General features: G+C 45.1%; 1 protein-coding gene across 3 annotated transcripts in view; it reads right to left on the bottom strand.

Annotated features, from left to right (window-relative positions):
* LOC138299441 (inactive phospholipase C-like protein 2) overlaps nt 1-17567 on the bottom strand; it is a 469418-nt gene that overhangs the window by 161892 nt on the left and 289959 nt on the right. The gene's annotated exons all lie outside the window — the stretch shown is intronic.

A 17567-nucleotide genomic window follows, 5' to 3' on the forward strand; every position in this document is an offset into this window, starting at 1 on the left:
GAGGACTGTGGTCCTCAGTCAGTAATTCTAGTTAAGTACACCAACCAGTGTTCCAGTTTTAAAAGATTTGTAGCCCCTTCATCAAGATGTAGGCATAATCTACTTGTTTCTGGTATAAGTAAACAATCCCACTCTGTCTGAGTTTTTTTTTTCTTTCTAACCGTATAAATCATTAGAAGCCTTTCTAAGATAAGCAACTTTCATCAATGATACCCACCAGGTATATCATCTACTCGACGACCTCTGTTCAACTCTCATATCTGCCAAAGGAAAAGCAAGGTACTGGAGCTACCAGTGGCCAGGATGACAAGCAAGATACTTCTATCTCTACCAATAAACATCAAAGTTATGGAGTTATGTCTGCTGTTTGTACAAAAAAACTTTTTCAACAAGATCTCACCTCACCCAATACTTTTGCAACTACCAGAAATATCTATAGCATCGTTTGCATGGTGTCTTCAAAATAAGTGAGAAATTGACTCCTCATGGCAGGTTTGTCTGAGGGGCCATTAACACAACAACATATTTTCTTAGATCCTAGCAGCAATGCTGGGCCATAAAAACCAGGGTATGTCTCTCTTTCACTCTTGGTTGCTCAAGGGCAGCCTGTGGAATCAGCTATTGCCATTTCCGCTGGGACAATAGGCACTACTCACTGACAGATATATGCTGTTACCTTCACTTACATAACCACCTCTGCTCTCTTTCCCGCTGGGTTCAATTGTACCCCGTGTCCCCTGGATTCCTTCCAGCCACCCCCACTCCCTAAGTCCCAAGTAGCCAACCCTAAGCTACTTAGGAGTGCCAAGGGAAGTAGAGGGTTCAACAAATGCCCTGCGGCGTGCATGTGGATTCAACTTGGTATACTGTATCCCTCTAGTATATGAAAGGTTCTCAATTAATGAACAAGGGGATTTACATAGCCGAACTCACAAATCTTTACAGCTTCTATACAATTCCATGTTAAAAATGTACAGCACTTTCAGCAGCGGGTGCAGCATAACGCAAGGGGAGGTGCAAAAGGGGGACAGAGACAAGGTAAAAAAAAAGAAAAAAGAAAAACTCACCTTGCCTCCATCCCTGTTGGCTCCCGCCACCTCGCGCCCCTCTTCCTCTGGTGTCCCAGCATTCACTGCTGGGACACCAGCATTGTCTCCCCAGCAATCCTGGTGCTGCTTCATGCATAACCTTGCATGAAAGCAGTGCCAGGATTGATCTGGGCAGCGGTGACTGCCACTCAGACACAGCCCTGGGTTCTGTGCAGTTTCTCCAGCCCGGCTGTTAAACACAACCGGGTTGGAGAAACCTAAGTGCGCATGTGTGTTTGGCCGGCCTCAGACGGCCAGCCAAACACACATGCGCACTTAGGTGCACTCTCCCCTCTTCCCCCCTCCAACCTCCCGTGCCCAGCCCGCCCCTCCTGGTACAGCCAGTGGGGCTACACTCCTTTGCCATAGCGAAGGAGCCACCCCTGAGCACTTAACGTTGGTATCAGTGACTACTAACTGCTGTGGATAAGACAAGTGAGGCCAATTTGACCAGGATAAGAAACATAGCAACAATAATCACTATTGCAATCACAATGATAGCCACGTAATCCAAATATTTAATTTATAAATATTAGTATTACAATTTCGCTAGTCTAAAAAAACTCAGTTCTACTGTGACTTGAGTTGAACTGGCCCACTCCTCACCCCTTTATGTAGTCTAATTTAATTATTGTATGGCTTGCAAAACACCCAAGAACATCATTCGGGCTAACAACAGAGTCTATAGAGTGTACTTTCGAAAAGATTGAATCAGGGAAATTAAATTAACTAATTTCTATTTTTTAAAAATCTATTTCTCTGACTTTTAAGGGAGTAAAGCATCCTGCGTGTCCCTCTACTGAAACATCCCAGACACATTCTGATAACTTCACACCTCTTACAGTATTCCACAAGTTAAGCAAGTTTCTAGAATGCAACTTACTAAATACGAACAGGAACTGTGCACCCCAAACAGGAAATGCCAACAATCAAACAGGAAGACACGACCCAGGCCATACAATAAAAACAACCATTTCCTCCGGGCTCCTCCCAAACAGAAACAGGCTACGTCTGATTAAAAGAAAGCCTGAGAAGCTGTCTGTCCCGGACATCATTGTATACAATACACCCAGGGCAAATCTTGCTCAAGGTTGTATGGCTTGCGTGTCACTCTTAGTTGCTGGACTCTTATTTGTGGCTTTCTGCCCGTTCATCATTTGACAAGTCTACACGAGGTCTTTGGTTTTGCTGATAGTAGATTCGTCATTCGTCCTGCTTTTTTATGCTAAGCTCCAGACTGAGAATATGAAATATGAAGCCTGGGTAGAACTCAACGAATTTCACCCCGCATAATCTAAAAACTGGACAAGATTCCGGGGAGTTCTGTTAGCAGCAGAATTCTGGTACATAGCGCTGCTCGCGTTGATTTTTAGCACCAGGAGCATGAACGGCACCAAGCAGCACACCAGCACTGCTTCTTGCTGCCGCTCAAGTAGATTTCCTACTCAAGCAGCTGTTTTCTCAATGAAAGCGGAAGTTTTCTCAACGGGGGCAGTAGCGCCTGCCCGCATTGAGAAATCACGCCAGGAGGCACTCTAGAGTCTAAAAATCACGCTAGAGGAAGCAAATTCTCGCTCATGCTCGCCAAATGTTGGCACGTCACGCATGAGAAAAAGCTCTGGCATGAGGCAGTTGGCCCCCCGATCCAAGTGCAACGCGAAGTGGGCAAAACTCTCCAAAGTCCGCCAGCATAGAATAACTTTTTGCCCACCCCCTAGATCTGTGTCCAGTCATAGGGAGCAGGAGGGAGGAAGATGTGATACCTCTAACTCAATCTATTGTGAGTTTATAAACCAACACAAGAACAAAATGTCACCCGCTACTGAATCTGCGAAAGGAGATGGAAAAGGGTTTTGTCCCAGGAGTGTGGGTTTTTCCATAAATATGGACTATTTTCAAGATCAATCAAGGATTGAAAAGGGTGAACAAAAGAGTGCAGCCAATAGAAACCCTCTCACTTTTGCTCAACTGTACTGGCTTAATCCTTATAGGACTTCTATGTATGACTCTGCCCTCCAGACTGGAATGGACGAAAGTGTGTAAAGAGGTGTAATGGACAATATTGTTTATTATTACATATATTTGTAAAGCACACTACGTCCACTAGGGTATCCTGGTAGGCATCTTCATCCGAAGATCGACACTGTGTAAGATCTGTTGAAAATTGTGAAAAAAAAGATGTGGCCAATATCCAGTAACCGCGTAGAACTAAAATAACAAAAAAAGAAACTCAGAGCTTATCCAGCTGGGTCATTCGGAGACATTACATTTGACATATTTTTCCTGTTCCGTTGTGTCAGGCTGCCAGCACAGCTTCCAGCTGGAAACGGTCCATTTGCTGCATTCCGGCCCATTGCACACTGGAATGAATGTGCACAGAAGCCGAAAGCTTTGAGTGGCACAATATAAGTGGTCAGGGCGCTTATGTATATGAAGTAGCTATCTACCACTCTCCTAACACCAAATCTTTGGAGGCCTACATGCATAAACCCGCCACAGGAGGCATGGGCAGGATTCCAACCTGAGCTGCTCAGAACCAAGGCTGTGATTCCCAGACCAATTAGCCGCCCTCAAGATCGGGATGTAGACATCTCATTTTTCCCTTGCCGCCTAGTGCTCCAGAAGAGGTAGGAAATTAGACTTGGCTGGTCATTCTCCCAGTCTGGCATTTTCCCATTTGACTGCAGGCTGGAGGCCTACTTTCGGAACAGGTCAGGTTGCCTGTCCCTTCGGGTCTTCTGGAGACAGTGGGTGAAGCTGGTTGAAACATTTTTGCGAGGTTTGATTCCCACCCACACCACAACCCCGTGGGAAGACAACCTACATCTCTCTGAACTTACAGCAGTTTCAAGGATGCTTGGTATTCATCCTAAGATTCTTGCCTTTCTTCCGGAACCTCACTAAAACAAATACAAGTATGTGCAAAGTCGTATTTTTGAATATCAATTTTCACAGATAAATTCTGTGATTTGGGAAGTGCTCCTGACCTGCACATGATTCGTTCCCATGCATTTCCCAGGTGTTGGCTGTCTGCTGGAGATCTGGAGGTGAGCCAGAGAGAGATTAGCTGTACTGCAAGGACTCTAAGGAGCATCAAAAGACTAGTAGCTCCTCTTTCGGCATGGGAAGGAGAGCAGATCACCTTCAACAAAGTTCGAGGGACTGTAACAGATGGGAATTCTCCACAGAAAAAAATGTTTACCCTAGGAAGAAAAAAATGACACTAAGAACAAGCATGGGCAAAGTCAATAGATCTTGCCTTTGGAACCTATTGGTTTTGCAAGGGTGAGGCTCGGCAGATGAAGTGATGTCATGGCCACTGTTCTCATGGAATGGAGCTAAGGAAGTACACTGTAAAAGCAACACTTCCTCCATTCATGCCTGCTCTAGCCAACCCCCTCCAAAACAGCCTCCTCATCCCATTGGTCAGTGGTGGCTCCTCCGCGCAGGTGGAGGAGCGCCGCCCCTCTGCTTTATGCAGTGAAGGAAAGGGAAAAGTAAAATTATAGTAACACAATGTTATTATCATTGTATTTTCCCTCAGGAGCTGGGTTAGAGCGGGGCTCAACTGGAGGAGAAGGGCTGGAGGAGTGGTCCGTGCACATAAGTCCGCAGGACGCTTTGGCCAGCCGTGTTGGGCCTGCCAAACAGTCATTCGCACTTTGCATTTCTCCACCCAGCTGTATTGAAAAGCCGGGAGGAGAAAGTGCACAGGGCTCTACTCCCTGTCTGAGCGCTGAATCAGGCTGCTCAGACCAATCACGACGCTGCTGTCATTGGAGGGAGTATGGGAGCCTGTGTGCTGCTGGGAGTCGGCGAAGAGATGAGGAGGAAGGAGAGACGGAACCGTCTCGCCCAAAATAAAAGGTAAGTTTTTTTTTAAATGTTATTTAATTGTATTTTATTTATTATTTATACGCCCCCGCCCTGCCACCCCCGTTGACAAGTAGCCACCACTGCCATTGGTGCATCCTAACCAGTCAGCAGGGGTCGCCTCATATCCCCCCAGGAAAGCTACTCATGCATGAAGCTCACTAGGTAAGACAAGTCCCCAAGCAGCTTTTAAAAACCAAACATCTGTACCGGATCGTCGTGATGTCAACACGTCACTCCCCGTGCGCCGCTCAGCCCGAGATAGGTTTATAAACAATCCAAATTAATTTCAATAATCCCCCGTCCGTGCTTCATAACACAATGTACCTCCAAGAGATCGATATGGGGTGACGCGCTCAGTGCTGTGCGCCTGCAGCCTCGATCTGAAGGAATGGCAGCTAAATGGATCCATTGTCATGTTAATGGCGAGCCTGGAATATCTCTCGAGGCCTCTACACTCAAAGTGCTTTCACGGAAGAACACGCAACAATGGAAAGAACACAAAGCCATTTTTTTCCTAAACTTTCACTCCTAGCCTCTTTTTAAAAAGGACTCTTTTGTGCTTTGACAAAGATTGGCATGAAGTGGTCTCCGAGCTGCGACCTCCCTCCCAGCCATCAACCACTGAAGTCACGTCTCATCAGCGCCGGCCCACGCCGGGCGGTGGAAGCCCTTCCAATCATCGCCATGTCTGGTGGCGGTGTCACAGTGTCAGCCAATGATCAATGAACGAGGCTGGTTATTTCATTCCAAAGGAGTTTTCTGGCGGGCATCCTTTCCCGACATGCAGTCAACCTGCGGCGGAAGCGGCCTGCAGAGAGACCGAGCCCAGGAGTGTGTGGGGGTGGAGGTGGGGGCCTGAATGAATATTCGCAGCTGTCATCGTTCAGTGTAGTCCATCCACGTAGCTCCTAATGCCAAGAAAATCAGCTTTTGCTTTCTAGGTGCGCGCTATAATTTTTTTTATTGATCCAAAAAAGCAGAGGCCCAAGTATTTGCTTTGGTGGTGCTGCCAAATACTGGGGGTCAGTGAACCCCTAGTCTGCTAACTCTTGGTTCCATCTCGTGGTCCGGTCTTCAATCGAGCTACACTTCCGGTCTCTATATTTCTCTCTAGCGGGTTCTTTTCATCTTTTTTTTTACTGTCCATATATTTTCCCTTCTCCAATGCGGAAGCCTGTGCTTGTCTAATGTCGACATTTCGAGGGGTGTCCAAACTTCCAAAGTTGTCCTCTTGCGAGCTACTTATAATTCCTGCGACTTCTACAATTACTGTTCATTTTTTGCGAAGTGTTCGCCTTGTGAGTTTTCAGGATACACTACAGTGGATTTTTTTTTTTTTTAAATAAGACCTCATCATCCATCTAATTTTAAAGTGAGGAGGATATCAGTAATAAGGTCAAATTGGGAATAAAACCCGTGAGGAAATATTGCCAGTTTGAAAGGAAAAACGAAAACAGGATCTCAATGATGGAAAAGGGAAAAAATCTGCAAGCGATCGAGACTTTGCAACTCCGCCAACGTTGCATTTAAAATTCATTATTTCAAGATAACGGATTGACACAACAGAAAACATACAAAACAGCATTCAAAAGCGTGAAAATGGACGTTGTAATATCACCAAGGGACCAACCTAACAGAAGACTGGACGGATCTGATTTTGGATACCCACTGTTGTGCTTGAACAAAGCTCTACCTCAGATAAGCAGAATTGGATAAAGGACGCAAAGACACTACTTGATCCCACTGTTTTGGGCATTTTAAAGCTAATTCTCTGACTATTTTGTTTTTTTGCAACCCCAACACCGCTGTTACAAGACACGTATTCCTACACAGCCTGCAAAACCAAGTCGTGCAAAAGAACAAGTCCTTGGTTTACTCCCTTACTAGCCAGGGTGTCTGAGCACTATGACAAGACGCGTTGTGACTTATTCTATTCTCATTAGTTGCCTACATGCAGATTCTTCTATCGCTTTTTATTAGAAGTTTGAGACATGCACAGAAGTGCTAGTATCATGTCTGCCTCCTATTGAGGATGACATTTTTTTAGTGATAGGCGTAACTAGTGTAATTGTTGTAGCATAATTATGCAAAATTACAGCAAAATTCTGCTAGATTATACAAAATTAACACAAGGAATGTAACACAGTATTTCGTGCTTTTTTCTTAGCGTAAAATACACCCTTGCGTCCAAAACTGGCCCCAGGATGCATTTTGCCACAAACAGCAGCAGCCACTCACTGAGGGCCTGATTTAGAACTCGGCGGACGGGTTACTCTGTTACAACAGTGATGGATGTCCCGTCCTCCGAAATCTAAATCCCATTGTATCCCATGGGATTTAGATTTCGGCAGACAGGATATCTGTCATCGTTGTAATGGAGTAACCCTTCCGCAGAGTTCTAAATCAGGCCCCAAGTTCATTGTTCTTGTACTCCTGCTGTAGGAATTTTGTGCTAAATTACTCATAATCACCCGAAAATAATCATGTTATTTTCTGTAATTTTGCATCAAAAGAGTAACACAAAATTACTCTGATAAATTCGGCATAATGAAAATTTCACTCAGGCCTAATATTTTCATTGTTTTTTAGGGGTACTTCCATAACACCATGAACGCTTGCATTCAATCAATCAATCAAAGAGACTTATATAGCGCGCTACTCACCCGTGAGGGTCTCAAGGCGCTGGGGGGTGGGGGAAGAGGGGACGTGAGATCACTGTTCGAAAAGCCAGGTTTTAAGGCTCTTCCTGAAGAGTAGGAGGTCCTGGGTCTTGCGGAGGTGGGTGGGGAGGGAGTTCCAGGCTTTGGGTGCCAGATAGGAGAAAGATCTGCCTCCAGTGGTGGTGTGTTTGATGCGGGGGACTGTGGCGAGAGAGAGGTCGGCGGAGCGGAGGTGGCGTGTGGGAGTGTGGAAGGTCACTCTTTCGTTAAGGTAGGTTGGGCCGGTGTTATGGAGGGATTTGTGTGCGTGGATGAGGATCTTAAAGGTGATCCTTTTGTCTATGGGGAGCCAGTGGAGGGATTTGAGGTGTGGTGAGATGTGTTCATGGCGGGGGAGGTCGAGGATGAGTCGTGCTGCTGCGTTCTGGATTCGCTGTAGTTTGCGCTTGAGTTTGAGTGTGGTGCCAGCGTAGAGGGCGTTGCCGTAGTCTAGCCTGCTGCTGATGAGTGCGTGGGAGGCTGTCTTTCTGGTCTCTGTGGGGATCCATTTGAAAGTTTTTTTTCAGTGTGCGGAGTGTGTTAAAACATGAGGAGGTGATGGCGTTGATTTGTTGGGCCATTGAGAGGGAGGGATCCAGGATGATGCTGAGGTTGCATGCGTAGTTTGCTGGCCTAACGTGGTGGGCCACCAGGAGGAGTCCCAAGTGTTTTTGTGTGGGCCAAAAATGATTCTCGGTTTTGTTGGAGTTGAGTTTGAGGTGGTTGGCTGTCATCCAGGCAGCGGTGTCAAGGAGTGCAGCGTGTAGGTTGGTTTTGGCGGTGGTGGCGTTGCGGGTGAGGGAGAAGATGAGTTGTGTGTCATCAGCTTATGAGAGGATGGTGATACCGTGAGGTTTGAGGATTTTGGCTAGTGGGGCCATGTAAATGTTGAAGAGTGTGGGGCTGAGGGAGGAGCCTTGTGGGACTCCGCAGGTGATTTTGGTGGCGGAGGATTGGAAGGGTGGGAGACAGACTTTTTGGGTTCTGTCGGTGAGGAAGGAGGTGAGCCAGTCTATGGCTTTGTGGCGGATCCCAGCGTTGTGAAGGCGTGTGCGGAGTGTGTGGTGGCAGACAGTGTCAAAGGCTGCGGAGAGGTCTAGGAGTATGAGTGCAACGGTCTCGCCCATGTCGACTCTGGATCTGATTTCATCGGTGCATGCGATGAGAGCGGTTTCCGTGCTGTGGTTCTTGCGGAACCCAGATTGGGAGGGGTCGAGTGTGTGGTTTGCCTCGAGTAAGTGGGATAGGCGGGAGTTGACTAGTTTCTCCGTGACCTTGGCTGGGAAAGGGAGGAGGGAGATGGGGCGGTAGTTGGAGAGGTCGTCTGGGTTGGCTTTGGGCTTTTTTGGGACAGCGGTGACTTCCGCGTGTTTCCAGGGGTATGGGAAGGTGGCGGTTTCAAATGAGCTGTTGATTATGGCTCGGAGTTTGGGGGCGATGGTGGGGCTGGCCTTGTCATATATTCGATGGGGGCAGGGGTGGGAGGGGGAAGCAGAGTGAATGGAGTTCATTGTCTTTTCAGTTTCTTCATTGGTGGTGGGGGCCCAGGTGGTGAGTAGGATGGGGGGTGTGTGTGGTGGGATTGAGTTGGGCGGGTGGAGGTTGCGTGTGGAGGGTGTTTGCGGTATGAAGCTGTTGTGTATGTCCTGGATTTTGCGGTAAAAATGATTTGAGAGGGAGTTGCAGAGGGTTTGTGTGTGTGTGGGGTCTAGGTTGCTGGCTTTGGGTTTGGAGAGCTCTTGGATGATTGTAAAGAGTTCTTTGCTGTTTTGGGAGCTGTTGTCAATACGTTCCTTGTAGTGTGCTCTTTTGGTGGTGCGTATGAGTTGGTGGTGGTTGCGTGTGGTGGTTTTGAGGGCGAAGAGGTTTGTGGTGGAGGGTTCTTGCCTCCACGTTTTATCTGCTTTGTGGCGTTTGGACTCTTGGAGTTCAGTGGTGAACCATGAGGCGTTCTTGATGTTGCGGGTGGTAATGTTTTTTCTGAGGGGCGCGAGAGAGTCTGCACAGGTGGTGATCCATTTGTTGAGGTTGTGTGCGGCTGTGTTGGGGGGGGGGGTTGTGTCAGTTGGGAGTTCAAGCGCTCTGTGGGGATCTTGTCCCACATGCGGTAGGGGGTGGAGTGTTGGTGGTGGTGTGTGAGTGGTTTGTTGTAGGAGAAGTGGACGCAGTGGTGGTCCGTCCATTGGAGTTTGGTAGTGTGGGTATAGGTGATGTGTTGGCTTGAGGTGAAAATTGCGTCGAGTGTGTGTCCAGCCGAGTGGGTGGGGGCTGTGACCAGTTGTTTGAGTCCAAGGTTGGTGAGGTTGTCTAGGAGGGAGGAGGAGTTGTGGTCGTGAGGGTTTTCCAGGTGAAAGTTGAAATCGCCGAGGAGTATGTAGTCTGTGGAGATGAGAGCGTGCGTGCTGATGGTGTCAGCGACGGTGTCGCAGAAGGGGGGGCGTGGACCTGGGGGTCTGTATTAAAGGTTGACATGTTTTTATTATTCTACTTATAGGAGCATATTATCTATATCTAAATCAACATGGCACATTCACATATTTGTTTAGTCTTGACAGCTACCTAATCATTAGTTGGAGGGGGTTTCTGCAAAAACTAGCAAGACAGAGGTCACACCCGTTTACAGTGACAACCAGCCTTGGTCAGGGGCTGCTCTGGGAGTAGTGGCCTTCTACCTGGAACACTTATCATTCCTGGGCAAGAGCTGTGATACAGAATAGCTAAACAGCTATGTTTTCTTAAGATGGATTTGCTTTGCAATCCATCTTAAGAAACTCGAATCATAGGTTTGCTATGTTCTACTTCTGTACTACTGAGAAGAAGTGATAGGGTTTTAAGAGGCTAGGAACTTGCTAACACGGTTACAAATCTTCATTTTGTTTTCTATGGCCAAATCATGTACTGCTGCATTTATTTTCTCATTCTGTGTGGTTACTGTTTATATTTTATGCTCTAGAGTTGGATTGTAAAAATAAACACTTTAAAGTTATTCCCCTGTTCGTTAGTGCTCTTCAGAGTGTGCTATTCATTTATGAAAAAGGGTTTCAAGTTCACTTTGTCCCTGAAATCATTTAGTGAGATTGAGTGTGACTAGAAAACATCTCGTACACACTATTGCTCAGTGGGCTGTGTGTGGGTCACAGTCCAACTGGATTTGTAATTTGGATTGGTGCAGTGAACTGAGTCCTAGCACCAAGAGGTTAGAAATCCGACCCCTGAGGCTCTCTGGGGTAATGAAGGTCCAGATCGTGAAAGGACAAAGTCTTATGATTTAAATTTGAGACATGATTACTTAAAGATGGCTAAGCTTTCTAAAGGGTAGATCAAATAGACAAAGAAATACATAAGAAATATACAAGATGTGTATTCTTCAGTCTCCTAACACGGCTAAAGGGCTGTTATGCATTATAACTGAGCTTCAGTCTCCCGCCTCTTTGATCAGTGATATAATTGTGCCTGAAGACATGTTTAAGAGCCCAGCAACTTTGTCTCAAAATAAAATTCTAGCTATTTGGAAGTCAATCACTTCATAAACAATCTGAACACCATCTTAGTGTACGGCGGGGCCTGTGTATTGATCAGTATTTGATGGATGGATATCTGTGAACCTTTTGCCAAAGTTTCCTTGGAGAAAGTTAAATGTAATAGCCATCCGTCCGCTCTCTATTTGATCCCGCTCCATTTCTCTGGAAACAATCATTTAGTATCTTAATTTTAAATGAATTTGTGTCCATTTTTAATGATGTATTAACATCTGCAGTCTTCCCTAAAGATTGGTAATTGGCAGTGGTGAAATTCTTTTAAAAAACATGGTTGGATCCTTCACCCTAATCATTTTATAACGCTATCTCTTTTATCTTATTGGCTGAAATTAATATAAAAATTGGCGATTGGCCAGCTTCAGAGTTATATGAGTTAAACAATACTCACAATTCTCTTGGACTGGTCGGAGCACTGAAATGTTGGTTGCTTCATTTATCGTTGATCTACAGTGGCTGGTGAACAAAGGTGGAATGGGAGCCCTGATTTTAATACTATTGACCATACCGTTCTGTCTATTAGATCCAGCAACGTGGGACGGTACGCGAACGGCTGACACCTTACATGACTGGCAGACAACAAATCATACTGCCCCCCTTTAAATCTCTTGCAGGGATCCATCCTTTACCTCCTGCTCGTTACCATTCATATGAGATCACTTGCCCAACCATATACGTGTGAGATATACATGCATGCTGACGACTCCCAGTTGAGCACTGGGCTGCCTTGAGCACCCTCAACCTCCTCAATATAGCACGTAACCTAGCCTTCGTGTGCTGATGGATGTCAGAGAATACTATGAAGCTACAACTGAACTACTGATCTCTCTAGAAGGACAATTTTCACCTGAGATTCTTGCTTGGCTGACCACCCTGGGTTCTTGTACAACGAGTCATCAGTAGTTTGCTCGATTCTAAATGGTACCTTGAAATACAGGTATCCAGTTGTATTATTACTCTATAACACTTTCTTTTATTGACGAGAAATTTAGCATCACTTTAATGAAAGCAGTAGCTCATTCTCATTTGAATTATGCAATACACTTTATTTAGCTTTGCAAAAAAGAAAAAAAAAACAGCTTATCCAAAATACAGTCACCTGCTTTATCTGTAATTTTGGAAGAAGGCAGTATGAGCTGTCCTCCGTATGGTTACTCCACTGGCTTCCCGCCCCTACTAGGATAACCCTCAAGAGCTATTGTACAAGAAACCATCATTCATCAATGCTTTACTGCCTTTATTTCTCTTAGATTCCTGTGGCACAAACCCATGTGTAATATGTGATCTAGCACACAGTTCCTTCTGGAGGTCCAGAGAGTCGGAACCATGTCCTTTGGCGAGCGCCCCTTGTCAGAAGGAGCAGCAGAGTATGGAATCCTCTGCCTCTTACTTTATGATCTGAACAATCCCTCCTTAGCTTTAGGAAGGTGTGAAAACTTCCCTGATCAGAGACTGAATCACTGAGTGCAATGTGTGCCCAGTTGTGAAGTACCATGAAACCTCGGTGTACAGACACTATATAAATAGCAGTGACATACCATAACACCTGATGTTCTGACATGGCATTGTACGTGAGCAGGTCTTCTCGTGAGCCTTTGCCTTGAGACCCTCACGGGTGAGTAGTGCGCTTTACAAATTCCTGCTTGATTGATTGCTATTAAGTACAACAAAGCGGTGAGATTTACAGGGCTAGCTGCAGGGTTTCTGTTGCCCTATGAATAAATGCTCAAGAATATCCCGTCAATAGCCCCTTCCCATAATGCATGGGTGTGCAAACACACATTTATACTTTACTTTTACAAGGAAATTGAGTCCAAAAGAAGAAACCTAACTACAACAGCTTCACAAAGAAAGCAGTAGATATGTTCCTGTAGTAGAACTCCTACAATGTTGCGGTAATTCACATACTCTTCCCCTAATATGCTTTGCACCGGTGCAGATTTCCAGGCATCCTACTGGTAATGTCACATGACTTGTTTCCCAGCCTCCATTTCTCCAATGCATATTTGTGCAGAGTGTATATATCCATCTTGTGGAAATGCAGTCTAACGTGCCACTGCACATTTTTGTTATTTTAGCACCATGGGGAAACATTTTCCAGGCTGAGAAGCCCCTTCTGTTACACTCCCTCGAAGTCTTGAGTTGATCTGTTCCACAGACCCGCCAACTTAGTCAAATGTTTTACCTTGTGAGGAGGGGCTGGGCCATGAAAGAGGTAGGGCCTAGACCCGAGAACTGCTTCTGTAAGAGGCACTTCTGCCCCTTCACCCTCAACTGCGCCCTACTCCAATGAACCAAACAAAAAAAACACACCATCTTGTTGAGGTGCTGCCGCCCAGGTCCTGGTGTGTTCCCACTGCTTTAGCTGCACCGGCTCCAAAAACAGCTCAAACAACACTATAGCGCAGTGATTTTCAGTTTATTTTTCCTCCCGCAGTGTGATATTGCCTCCTTACCGGGTGACCCTGTGAGGGGAGCTGATAACGTGTGACACACGGTGAAACCGTGTGAGTTAGTAGGTCTGGTTCCACCTGGTAAGCAGTATTACTACAGTCCTTGACTCCACAGCTAACCTCTCATTGGCTCGCCTTCTGCTGCCCAGCATACAGCTAAAGACAGGGGGATGAACACCAACAAAACTACTGTAGATCAGGAACATTTCTGAGGCTTGTATCCTATTTAGCCCAGAATCATCTCTGCACATGGATATTCAATAGGAAAATCAGCAATTTTGTATCCTTGACATATATAAATTCTTCCTAGGGATTTCAAGAGAAGCGATGTTTAGTGTTTAAGTTGCCAACTATGAACAGGCCCTAGCCTTAGTTCTTTCTATTCACTTGACTGGAGTGTGAAATCCTGGACAAATGATTTTCCTTGCCTGTGCCTCTTGAAACAGGGCAAGCTCATGATGTAAAAATAGCACATCACATGCAGGTGTGCCCATTTTAGCAAGACTTGCGGACACTAGACTGCTTAGGGTGAATACCAAGTAGTCATTGCGGCTCTTGTGAGTTTGTGGTGACGTCAGTTGTCTCCAACCTATGCTCTTCTGGCGCAGCAGCAAGACATTTATTTAAATTATACATTGCATCACTATGCATTAACGTTGTTAGCATAATGCATTTTGGAAGGTACAGGGAAACTGCATCTCTCTTTACAAGCAATTATATCTCAGCAAACAAGACAATTGCTAACCCTCGTGCCCGCGGGCCTACCTGTCATGCAACAGTGAAACACAAATTGTGTGTTATAATTTATATTGCAAACTCAAGAATTCTTGACAAGAACATTTTTAAAAGTAAAAATGTATGATATGGTACCTGAGATTTGTGAGAATGTTTTTTTAAGAGCACTCTCAAGCAATCTCTTCGCTACTTCAGATCTTTATAAAAAACAATCCATACAATACATGGCATCAGAGGTGTAATCAGAAAGAGCCTTTAGAAGTAATTTCTATCTCATCTGAATGATGTACAAGGTCAAAGGCAAAGATGCAGTCAATTAATGATTCTGAGAGTAAATGTGGACTCTTACATCTTTGTGATGGACTGAGTTTTTCCATCGTTTACCCATGATGTCAACCCAGCCTCCAAATACTGTGGCCCAAAACATTGCAAAGCCTCAAAGGTCATAAAGTCTACCTAAAACTGGATGCATAGGATCAATGGTAACCAAAGAGCATCACAGAAACTTTGAGAGATGTGTCACAAGATGAGAGACATGGCTCAGCATCAAAGCAGCAGTGTTTCAGCAGCAGCTGGATCATCACTGTGAGTCCACGCACTATCTCAGCATAGTAGGTGTTTCCATAACTTAACTACAGTGAGATAACAGAGCAATCACTCTCAGGTGTCTTCAATGAATAAGCTCATGAGCTACTAGTAGCTCCCGAGCTACCCATAAGTAGCTCTCCTGTGTGCAGCCCAGCCTACAAAAACTGAAAAGTGTATATTCAAAACAAAAATGTAAACTTGCCTGGTGTGGTCAGTATTAAAATTCAAATATTCGTAGCTCCGGATGCTTTTCATTGAACATGAGTAGTTTTTACTACAGAAAAGGTTAGAGACCACTGCGTCTAGATCTTGAACCAGAAAGAAAGGGCTCAGCCAATTAGAACCCATGCATGACAGCGTCTTGATTTAACCCCAGCAGCAATCTCTGTCTGCATCCAATGGAAGACACTGAACAGATAATTAGTGGGGCATTCAACTCAACCAGGTCCTAAACTGGGCACAACAGCAATGTTGGTCTTTAGCATAAAGATTCATTATCTTCGTTGTGATCTAGCAGCCTGAGAGGGTCACAGCTGAGCTCCAGGGAAGGTTAAGAAAAACACATACATTTGCCTGGCATAGGCATTGATGCCATGTCATAACATACAGTTGCCTGGCATAGGCATTGATGCCATGTCAGCACCTAGATAATGTCTCCAAGCCTTGCAATTGCCCTACATACACATTTACATTAAAACAAGTCTTTACATCATCTCAAAGGTAACAGCAAGTACCTATGGCAATTCTACAAATTCAACTCTACTGGACTCGGGTACCTACCTCAAAGGGGATACCCAACCTCAGCCAGGCCATGTCGACGTAGCAGGATGAATAGGGTCAAGGGTTGACTAGCAACTTCAATCTTAGCAACCTGATCATTGTCCAGATCCTGTACAAGGTCATCTGTCAGACGAGCTTAGAGCAGTATGTGTTTTATGACCAGCACAAAAACCCAAAGTAGCGCAGTTGAACAAGTCAATGACCACAAGACAGATTTCAACAGGGAGCTGATCGAGTGATTGATTACATTTGTATAGGACATGTGATGTGATGTTCTTCTCTATAAAAGGTCAAGTGACTGGTTGATGTTTGACCACAAGGTCACCATCTATTCTTGGTTTCTGAAGGTGTGATCAGGTATGCAGGTTCGCCACCTATGCCTCTCCTTACCTGCACTGCACCCTAGGATTCCACAGCAGTTGGGAGCGAGAAGCAGGAGCACAGGGGCAGAGCAAATTCCGTAAATAAGAAGGCACATCCCTGATACAAAAAACAGACCGGCACCATAACACGGGGTGGGCTGTGGAAGCCAGGCATCTTACTATTTTCTTTGCTTTAAGGTGAACATATCAACATTACCTGACCTGTACCAGTAATAAATATTATTTAACATCTGAATGTACCTTTGGAAGGGCTAGTATTATAATGAATCTGCAAAGATTCCTACATCCAAACACGCAAATATCTGTAGGGGAAGGAATAGTCCGTTGGGCTCCCCTACCAAGTGTATGAATGAAGTCCACTTACTAAGACTTTCACAGTGGTTGGAGCTAGGCATGGACAAGCTAACCGGTTTAGGTAAATTGTGACCTTTTTGAATTTTTGGAACATTCCGGGCTTGCCCTTCACAAATGTATAGGGTTTTGTAAGAAAGTACGTAACTGTTGGGGCTGTAATTAAATATATATATATATATATATATATATATATATATATATATATATATATAGACACGGGCATTGTCTACGATGAATTGTAAATATATATATATATATATATATATATATATATATATATATATATATATATATAGACAATTCATCGTAGACAATGCCCGTGTGACAATGCCCGTGTCTGTCACAGAACACTTTAGGTCTATAATAGTTTATGGCAACCGAGCCTAAAGTCAGGGTGAGTGCATGCTAGCAGGCATCCTCCTACCCAGTACTACAGCCTTTCATGTCCAACCAGGGAAGAAAGATCTTACAGTACTGAAAATGTGGGTACCACCTCTGCCCTATAACTGTGACATACGGTAATACACTCCCACTTCCAATGTAAACACAATAGACAATGCATTATGTATAGCATCTCTGCTACCTCATCCTGCACCCAAACAGCGATGATGCTGTACTCCTTATTGTGCTCCGTACTTTGCCCACAGCGCACCCTTCTTAGCACTTTCATTATGACCAGAACCACATTCAGAAGTTGTTGTGTCTCCTCAGGTTCTTTTCTTAATATGATACCTCATTTGGCTGCTTCCCTCCTCCTCCACCTATTCATCCCTCCCTGCCACTGCCGCAGACATCCCTACTTGTCAGGTTAGAGAGGCAGAGTGACTTACATCCTGTGTGTGGTGTCCTCCGAGGGTAGGTTGGTTGTAAGTGACCAATAGGATTTTCAGCTACATGAAGAAACCTAAAGAAGATGTCACCTCTAAGGTATCTGTGCAACTATGGCCACCTACAGGGATGTTCGGGTACCAAGTAGGGCATTTTCTTACTAATGGAGCTCTCAAGCATATCATCCTTTCAATTATGCATAGCAATCTAATGCAGGCTAGTTTTGAGGTGGCTCTCAACACTGCCA

Source organism: Pleurodeles waltl, chromosome 6 (genome assembly GCF_031143425.1).
Source record: "Pleurodeles waltl isolate 20211129_DDA chromosome 6, aPleWal1.hap1.20221129, whole genome shotgun sequence".
Taxonomy (NCBI): domain Eukaryota; kingdom Metazoa; phylum Chordata; class Amphibia; order Caudata; family Salamandridae; genus Pleurodeles; species Pleurodeles waltl.